We start from the raw sequence: 9,740 nt of genomic DNA on the forward strand, positions 1-9,740 counted from the left end.
AATTAAACAGAAACCATTAAATTGGATGTCAGATATGTGTGAATCGATGAACAACATTACTAGCGGAAAAACGTAAACCGATGTTTAAACTTTGCGAAATGAAGGCGGAATATGTTTCAAAACAAATTTTCATTTACAGACTTTAAATGCCAGTTTTTCGGAGATACCTTTAGAAAACAATATGGATTCATCCCAGATAGAATTATCATATGATCAAAATACTCCTTTTGAAATGTTTGACATACTATATGTTTACAGGCACATTCCCACATTCTCGACCGAGTTTCAGTGAGAAAAGAAACCATTGTCAATAGTGCTATTAACCTAATTGAAAGAAAAGGAAGAGCTAATGCGAAGGGACAACGATTTTGTCAGATTTCTAAGATTGACTAAGAACAAAAGTTATGATTTACAGTTGCAATATGCAAAAAATAATAGCAGACTTTTAACCGCGAAACATGTAGCTCAACTCTGGACTACTCCCCCGACTAGCGATAATTGTAAATTGTGGACACTGTGTTCAAGATATAGCGAATCACCACATATACATGTATGTGCACAAAACTTCAACCACAGAGACATTCGACAGAACTGACTTGTGACAATTTCGTGTACACAATGGTTTCAAAATAGGATGAGAGCTTCTCAGATCTTCTGCTTGGCAACCAAGATGATCTATGGCATTTTAATTTATAAAAGATTCACAGGGAAATCACAATCATCTTAGCGGTTTTTCAAATCGAATTAATTGTTTTTTACACATTTTTCGGTAGTAATTTTTGATTTCCGTGTAAATCTTTTATGAATTTACATCATACCAATGTATGCTTTGTATAGAAATTAATATAGAAACGCTTTAACAGACAATACATATACTGACCTGATTTTTTGCATCCGCCATTTTGAGATGAAAGCGAATCGAATTATATAAATGGTTTATTTTTACAAGTTGTGATTTGGATGGAGAGTTGTCTCATTGGCTATCATACCTTATATTCGTATATCTATTAAAGTTCTTTTAAAGTTGCTTAAAATTAAAAGTTAGTGATTTGATCTTTATCCCAAAAACAACACTAGACGTAGTGCTTGAACAACACATTTTTGTAACTTTCTGTACAGGAAGAGAGGAAGGGAAAAGCTTCAACCACCTCTGACAGCCATTAGGGGCATTTTCCCATTTTCTCATCTATACATAAACATCTAAATACTTGCGTAAAAAGCGAGATACAGTAGATTTTCTATATTTCTATACAAACACCTTTTCTCTTTATGTTCTAAGAATTCATCTATTTAAGGATATAAACGAGCGCGGATAGTAAAATTTATAGAGAAGTATTGACCCCCATGGCCATCCTGAAATAGTCAATATGTAAATGTGTTAAAGTAGCTGTCCAATATTGTGTCTTAAATATTCCAACTAGTATCAATTTCCTGATATAAACAGATTCCTCCACTACAAATAATGTTTCTCATTCTAATCTGTTTGTATAAGAGGCATAATGTAGTGTATGGAGTGGAGTGTTGGAGTGGAGTATTGGAGTGGAGTGATGGAGTGAGATTTTGGAGTGAGATTTTGGAGTGAAATTTTTGGAGTGAGATTTTGAAGTGAGATTTTGGAGTGAGATTTTTGGAGTGAGATTTTGGAGTGAAATTTTTGGAGTGAGATTTTGGAGTGAAACTTGATGAAAAATTTTGTAGTGAATAATTTAAAAACAAACTATACTGAAATAGAAATAAAAAAAAATGCATGCAAAGAAGAATTCGAATAATAATGTTTCGAATAATAGTGTGAACGACCTCATATCAGCAGTCCTTTATAAACAATTTCAAATTCTCCTGGGGCCTGTTTATCGAAGCTCTCTTAGGATTAGGACGTGTCCTAAGACCAACTTAGGACACATCTTAGTCCTAAGTGGGTTTATCAAACATGTCTCAACTTAGGAAAATCCTAGGAATTGTCCTAACTTTAGGATACAAATTTAGGTGTCTTAAGATGGTCTTAGGATGGTCCTAACTTTAGGATATATTCAATTTCGCCTTTTGATCATTTTTACACGTATTGTTGTTTTTACTAGTAGTAAAATAGTTGAAATACTCCAGATTTATATGAAAAATGCACGAGATTTGTCTTTGGACTGTTAAATATTGAAACCTTGACACTTCGAATTCAACTCACTCAAAAACATGTAATGATTTTTACCGATTATATATCTAGTTGACAATTAGTTTGTTAAATTTTTTTATAATACGTATAGTTATTATTTTTGTCTTATGTTTTGTTTTATAAAGTTTAAATGTACAAATATTATACAATAATCATTCATTATCTTTAATGTAACACTAATAATTAGTTTCTAATTAACTATATTTGAAAAAACAAAATTATTGATAAAATATGATATCATATTGTATTTTTTCATATCTAATTTGTATTTTCTTTTCCGCCAATACTTAGGACATCGGTTAGGAGGTCCTAGCTAAGATATTCCTAAGATACCTTCGATGTGCATGCTGAGACGTGTCGTAAGTCGGTCCTAACTTTATCCTAAGTTCTGTCCTAAGAAATTCTTAGGACGGAACTTAGGACAGTTTCGATAAACAGGCCATCTACTGATGCATAACTAAGAGTTATATAATTATTTAGCATTGTGATTTCATAATCTCTTAAGAATCTGGCAGCATCCTCATTAGGAGAATTTTACATGCTCGTGTATAAGGTTTAGTCCCCATTTCCATTCTTTATTATATCATATTATTTTGTAAAATGAACAAAAAATCTTCACATTATCATGTTTAATAGTATCATATTTATTGTTTTTGCACTGTTGTTTTTAGTTTTTTAAATGATTTACAAATTAATTGGCTTGAGCTTCTGTTTAAATAAAAAAGAATGTTTAAATGTTTTCAACAATGATGAAAGTATTTTCATTTTCTGAATTTAATTTAGATGAAATTCGGATTTATGCAAAAATAAGTTATTAATTGGTATTACCTAGCTATCATTTCGGTATCAATACAACACAATAATAAAAGATGAACTGCAATTACAGTGTTATTTCCTGGATTTACATTGAGAAAATATTGTTACACCTGGGGTGTGTGGTTAAACCTTCGTAGCAGGCTGAGCTATAAATATAAATATAAAACATAGGTAATATGGTAATTTTTAATACAGGCACTGGTATAGATACATCAATAGTAATATAATATCATATGTCAGTCATTTCAAAATAAAGTACAAATTCGGAATCTGAACTTTTCCCAAAAAAAAGTTAAAATAAATGCAAATTAATTTAAAAAACCAATAGCATATTGATTTGTTAATATTTTTTCAAAATATGCAATCTTACCAACACCTGAGAAAATTTTATTTTAAAATTGTGTGCCAGCTTGTGTCAGATTTTGTCCATCCTGTTACTTTTTTTAACTGATAGCAAAAGTGATAATAGAAAAGAAAATATCCAATGAAAAGTGTGGCTCACATTTGCATAGCAGTGTTCATTTTAAATCACATTTACATTTATCATTAATGTAGATTAACCAAAAAAAGATTGCAGATAGTCGGTACGTTCAGGAATATCATCACATTTCTTATTTTTCAAACACTCTTAAAAAAATATTGTGGAGCCAGTGGCATTGAAAATTTACTATTATGTCCCTTTTCAATTATACTAACTAGAAACTTAGTCAATAGATCAGTTATGTTGATTGTAAAAATTATTTTACACATTTTTTGGGGTAACAGGAACGAACAAAGGCAGTAACAGGGAGGACAAAGTGGTAACAGTAGAGACAAAACATAATTTGGGTCACGAAAATCAATAACAAAAAACTGGATTTTGAATTTCATAGGGATACGAACGGGAGATATAAGTATCTAAATATTATACACGAACCATTTATGCGTGTATCAACCCTGTCCGGGTCAAACAAACAAAACAAAACAAAACCAAATGAAAAATTGGTATTGCATTTGTGCATTTGTGGAAAGTTTACCCAAATGTTTGTTAATACAATTAAAATATGGCACCAACCATTTCATTATCTGGGGCTTTTTGGAAAATGTATTTTAACTCCTCACTGGCCAGAAAAAATATTGATCCTATTATTTCCAACCCTTTTTTTACCAGGTAGTTCAGGAAGAGCTTGCGGATAATCAAAAATATTACTAATAAGCAGGACGACACAGAAAATGGCGCAAGATAACTTTTAGTAGACCCTGCTACAACCAGACACCCTGTAACCCTGTTTAAAACAAAGATCCTTAGATTTTTGTTAAACTGGGTTAACAAAAATATTTTAAAATTTACACCACAATCATAAAATTTCAATTAACTATCATTCGTTATTTTATACTTTTCATGGTATAAAACGAATGACAGTTTGAAAAAGTATAGCGTTTTTTTTGGGGGGGTTAGCAGCAAAGAAAAGCTAACAGCCACATTAAAAAACACTTTCCTCCCATTACAACTTTTATTGAAAATATAGTTAAATAACAAATTCTTACCTTGGTCTGCCTCTTCATTCTGATCAACTCCTCTTAGGACATCAGCATAACTTTTCTTCAGAAAATGTTTTTTAGACATAATTGTAAAACACGTTTGAGCCAAACTTTGTAAATTTATTTTCTGAAATCAGTATTTGATTTGCAACATATATGTTATATGGTCAAGTAAAGAGTGTTAAGATTTCTAGATTATTGTTTTCATGAACTTAATTAAACAGACTGTCTAAATGACAGTTAAATTTAATGTATTGATGCAGCTGTGATCTAACTGTAATCACCTATCATCACATCCTCTATATTTTATGACTTTGTTTATTTATATTCTGTCCCTATAGTTGATAAAATGGAATTTGAGAACTATGCACAACTTTGTTTTCAAAAAGTCACCAGCCTCTGCCATAGAATTGTCAATATTCAGTATTTGTTTTTATACAATAGAGTTGTGAACTGGCATTTTAGAACTAACCTTAACTGCATTAATTTAGACTCCCTGTATATGCTATTAGGCCAACAGTAGGTTTATGAGTAAGCCTCAGTTACCCTCTGCCCATCTAAAATTTTTAAGGTCTTTCCTCTCAATGTGCACTTTGTCACCACAAGTCAAATGACACTCCCACAAGGTGAGTTAATGAGAGGAGCATATTTCATATTTTTAAATGAACATGACCAAATAATTATTCATGATTATCTGTGATCAAAATTTTAATATTTAGCACTGTAATTTTTCTTTATTTATTTTGAATGAATACTTGTTCAAAATTAAACAAAACATTTAACCCCCCTGACATTCTACTACTTCTAGAATAATATACTATATACTCTAAAATTTCACCAAAAAAAAAATCACTCCAAAATCTCACTCCAAAAATTTCACTCCAAAATCTCTCTCCAACACTCCAACACTCCACTCCAATACTCCACTCCAACACTCCACTCCATAAAATACATTATGCCTGTATAAGATGTACACGTATGTGTTTGTATTGATTGAAGTACATGAAGTACACGATTCCGAGAAATAAACCCCCGCTTTACTCATTACACTGTATACACAATTGTAATATAGTATAGATTAGGAACTTAATTCTTTGATTTGTTATATTTTAAATCATATCAAATATGCTGATATTGAGTAAGATATTGTTGAAGAATTTACATATCTTGGTGTATTATTTTCTAGAACAGGAAGTTTCACAAAAGCAAAAAAGGCAAATGCTGATAAAGCAACAAGAGCTATGTACGATATTCTAAAAAAGGGGAGATTACACAATTTGAATATTAAATGTCAACTAGAATTATATGACAAAGTAGTTAAGCCTATATTACTATACGGGTGTGAAGTCTGGAGAATGGATAACACCTCTGTCATCTAAAATTTTGTAAATTTCTGCTTAATCTTAAAAAATCCACGCCCGATTATATGATATATGGGGAACTTGGCCGATTCCCACTGGATATTTTTATTAAATTACATACTATTAATTATTGGGAAAAGCTTGTAACTGGGGAAAATAAGAAACTTCCTGTTATTCTATACAATCTTGTTACTGGTAGTTATAATGGAAATATAGCTTGGTGTAAGAATGTAAAATATGTGAACTCTAAATATTTTATAAGTAAAAACTGGTTGTATGATACTGTTAAATTAAGATTAACTGACCAGTTCAGACAGACATGGTATGCTACTGTACAGAATTCTCCAAAAGCTCTAAATTATAAATTATTCAAAAATAGTATAAATTTCAAAACCTACTTTGATATTTTAGATGGTAAAAATATTGCTTCTTTTTGTAAATTTAGAACGTTAAACACAAAAATTCCTTTCGAAATTGGTAGATGTGCAATTCCGGTGACATTGGCGACGAGTTCCATTATATTTTAGACTGCTCGGCAATAAACGATAGTATACAACTGCTACTAAAGCATCATTTTATAAACAGACCAAATATTTTAAAATTTCAAGGTCTAATGAATAGTAGCAAACCGTCTGAACTAAACAATCTGTGCAAGTTTATAAGAATTATTATTAAATGCCTAGAATCTCCTGGGTTATCACTTTATGTCTCTATTTTACATTTGTATTTAAAATTTATACTATGTTGATTTATTTGTATATGTCTCTGTACCATTGTACTTTGGTTTATGAGAATAAAGATATATATATACATCCACCTGTTATTGATTCATTGCTGTTTGCTTAACGTTCAGTGGCAAATATTAAATGCATGTACTGGGTTAAAACAAATTCACAATGAATTCGATAATAGGGGCAATCCTGGAAGGAGGTTTCGCAAATATGTACTGCCACTATAAAATGGGGGTATATTATATAGGGACAGTAATTTTGACGTGCAACAGTCAAACTACGGACCCTTAAAAGAGTATTACCAGGGTGCTTAACGTGCATTGAGCGTGGCACAAGTCTTCTCTACACGTGGCATCGGGTTAAAAGTCCCCGTTCTGATTAAACGTGACAGTGTACTTGTACATCCCGTAATCGCACGTCCCACTTTGGTAAGGTTTTTCTGTCGATCCGAATAAGACTAAATTGGTCGTATTTTTATTTTTTTTTAATTAAAACTAAATAATCAGGCTTTTTTTTTTATTACTAATAGTCATAGAATACGATCGATATGTTTAATCAAACCTTTTTAAACATTTCCAACCGTGTAATATAAATGGAATTGAACTTTTGAATAACAATATCCCTTCGTTAACATTTTAACCGAGGTACGAAGCATGGATAATAAAATCTGAATCATCATAAATCAAAAGGGTTAAATTTGATTACAGTAAATAGTTATCAAAGGTACCAGGATTATAATTTAATACGCCAGACTAATTATGACTCATTGTGCACCCGATCATGCAATGTTAGCCACTATTAGTGGAGATCTATTAGTAATATTAGTCCACTAGTAACACTAACAACAGTATACTTTTATACTGCACAGTATAGATGTTAAGTGCTGGTAGGAACTAACAACATACAATATATGTAATACTCAATACAAACACGGATCTTTTCCGGTATTTTATGGCGTAGTATTACAGTTACAGTGTTACCACTAATAAGGTTAACAACGTACTTTTTATATTACCCAAAACAACAACGGAAACAAGATCCGCGGTTAGCGAATGCTTATGTCGGATTTTGAAACAACATAACGATAGCAGTAGTTATAAGCATTAATTTAGCTTTTATTGAGATAGTTAAAAAAAAATAACCGTTATGTTGTGGACTGGTTTTTTTTTTGAACGAATGGTTGCTTTTCTAAAAAGACCGTTTTTGCTTAGAATCATTAACTGAAGTTTATTTGTTTTGTAATACGGGCTTTCTTTTTGTTGGCTTTTAAAATATACCTCAAAACTGAAACCTAGAAATACGTTAATCAACATCAGACTGACAACTGAATCTATATTCATTTTTTTTAGGTTTTGTTGGAAAATGGTTGTAGTGACGGAACAGTTAGAAACCTGCTCGATGCAAAATGAATTGAGATCAGTATATATATTGGTTTTACATAACAGTTGGATACCTGCATAATAGCTTGGATGGAAATGTATTAAAATTAGCAAATTGCCAAATTATGACATAATGCGAAGCAATTATTGAAAAAATATGTACGTTGCGTGTGTTAATCTGTATATCGATATATAAGAGAGTATTTGCATGTGCCACAATATCTTGTAATATTTTGAGATCTCATAAAGAATAAATACACAATTTCTGTATAAAATATTTTTACATTATATTGAAAAGGCAGTTACAAAAATAAAACAGGATTTATAAATGTTGAACCTACTTATTACTAGATTTATTTTTTTAATATTGTAAATTTCTTTTTGAAATCTTGGCTAAACCTCTGTGCAATTTTCGGTATTTTGCATACCAGCGCTAATTCAAATGTTAGTACTAGTAGAACTAACAAAGTATAAAATATATTTTTCATTATCCAATCAGATTGATCTTAATAAAATCAAAATTGCAGAAAGTCTTGAAGAAAGTGCCATTTGACTCCATATTTGTTTACCATAAAAAGAAATTGTGTTCGTATTTATATAAGAAGAAGATGGTGAGTCTGTCTTTACTGGCCGAGTGTATTATATATATATATAATTATACTGATATTCATACAAGAATTGCACTGAATTTTCTAGATCCCTGTCTATGATTTGAATAAGTTACAACCACGTGTGTTTACAAGCAACTATGAGGTGAAAAGTTTAAATATTCTTAAATTGGTATTTTTTTCATGGCCTTTTTCTTCTTTAAATTAGACAAAATTCTGTCTTATAACAACAACTTTAACTCACATCTTCGAATTTCGAATTATTATAGTTTTTAGAAATGTATCGTTGTAGATTTACAAATCCCAAGTACAAATCAACATCTATGAATTGAATGTGTATGTTATTTTTAAGAAGAAAGACTGTGAAGAAATGTTATTATCATATTAAATGCAATACCTGTTCATGTGCTAATCCAGGAGGTTGTTTTTTTTTTAAAGGGGGGAGAGGCCGTCAACAAGGCAACGTTAGGGGCTCACAAAAGTATATGTATAATCATGAATGTATCGCTTTATCAGTGATTGATTGGAATTGGGTATGTCTCCTCAGAATCTGCACAAACCTCTATGTTGTTTGATGTTATAAACGTGTTGTAAATAGACAGGTTCTATATTAATACAGGGAACCACTAAAAAGAGTTGTCTTTCTTTGTTTACATATATAAACTGAGAGCCCTGAGAATGTCCATTTTATTTCTTCCTTGTTAAAAATCTGATCTTCAATTCAATATCAGTTCTCTTTTGAAATAAAAACTGTTACATTTTTGCTCAGTTTTAGCTCTTTTACCTGTAATTCGATTCAAGGGACCTTAATTTATATAAGACAAATAAGTTATTCTTGTTTCCGAAACCCAGGGGCCGGTTTCACGAAGCGTTCCTGAGATATGTCATAAAATATATATATCTTGGGACATGTCTTATGAACCTCCGTCATTTATAAAGTTTTGTTATAAACAGGAAAATGGGATATATAATTAGATAAAAATAGGATATTTTGCAAAATTAGCATACATGTAGTTTATATAAATAAACTTAATATGACTATCCTAAGACCATCATAAGACACCTCTTGTGTAGTCCTAACTGTATGACCAACTTTAAGAGTCTTAGAGATGTCCTAATTTAGGACCACTTCGTGAAATTCACTTAGGACTAAGATATGT

Source organism: Mytilus edulis, chromosome 2 (assembly GCF_963676685.1).
Source record: "Mytilus edulis chromosome 2, xbMytEdul2.2, whole genome shotgun sequence".
Classification (NCBI taxonomy): Eukaryota; Metazoa; Mollusca; class Bivalvia; order Mytilida; family Mytilidae; genus Mytilus; species Mytilus edulis.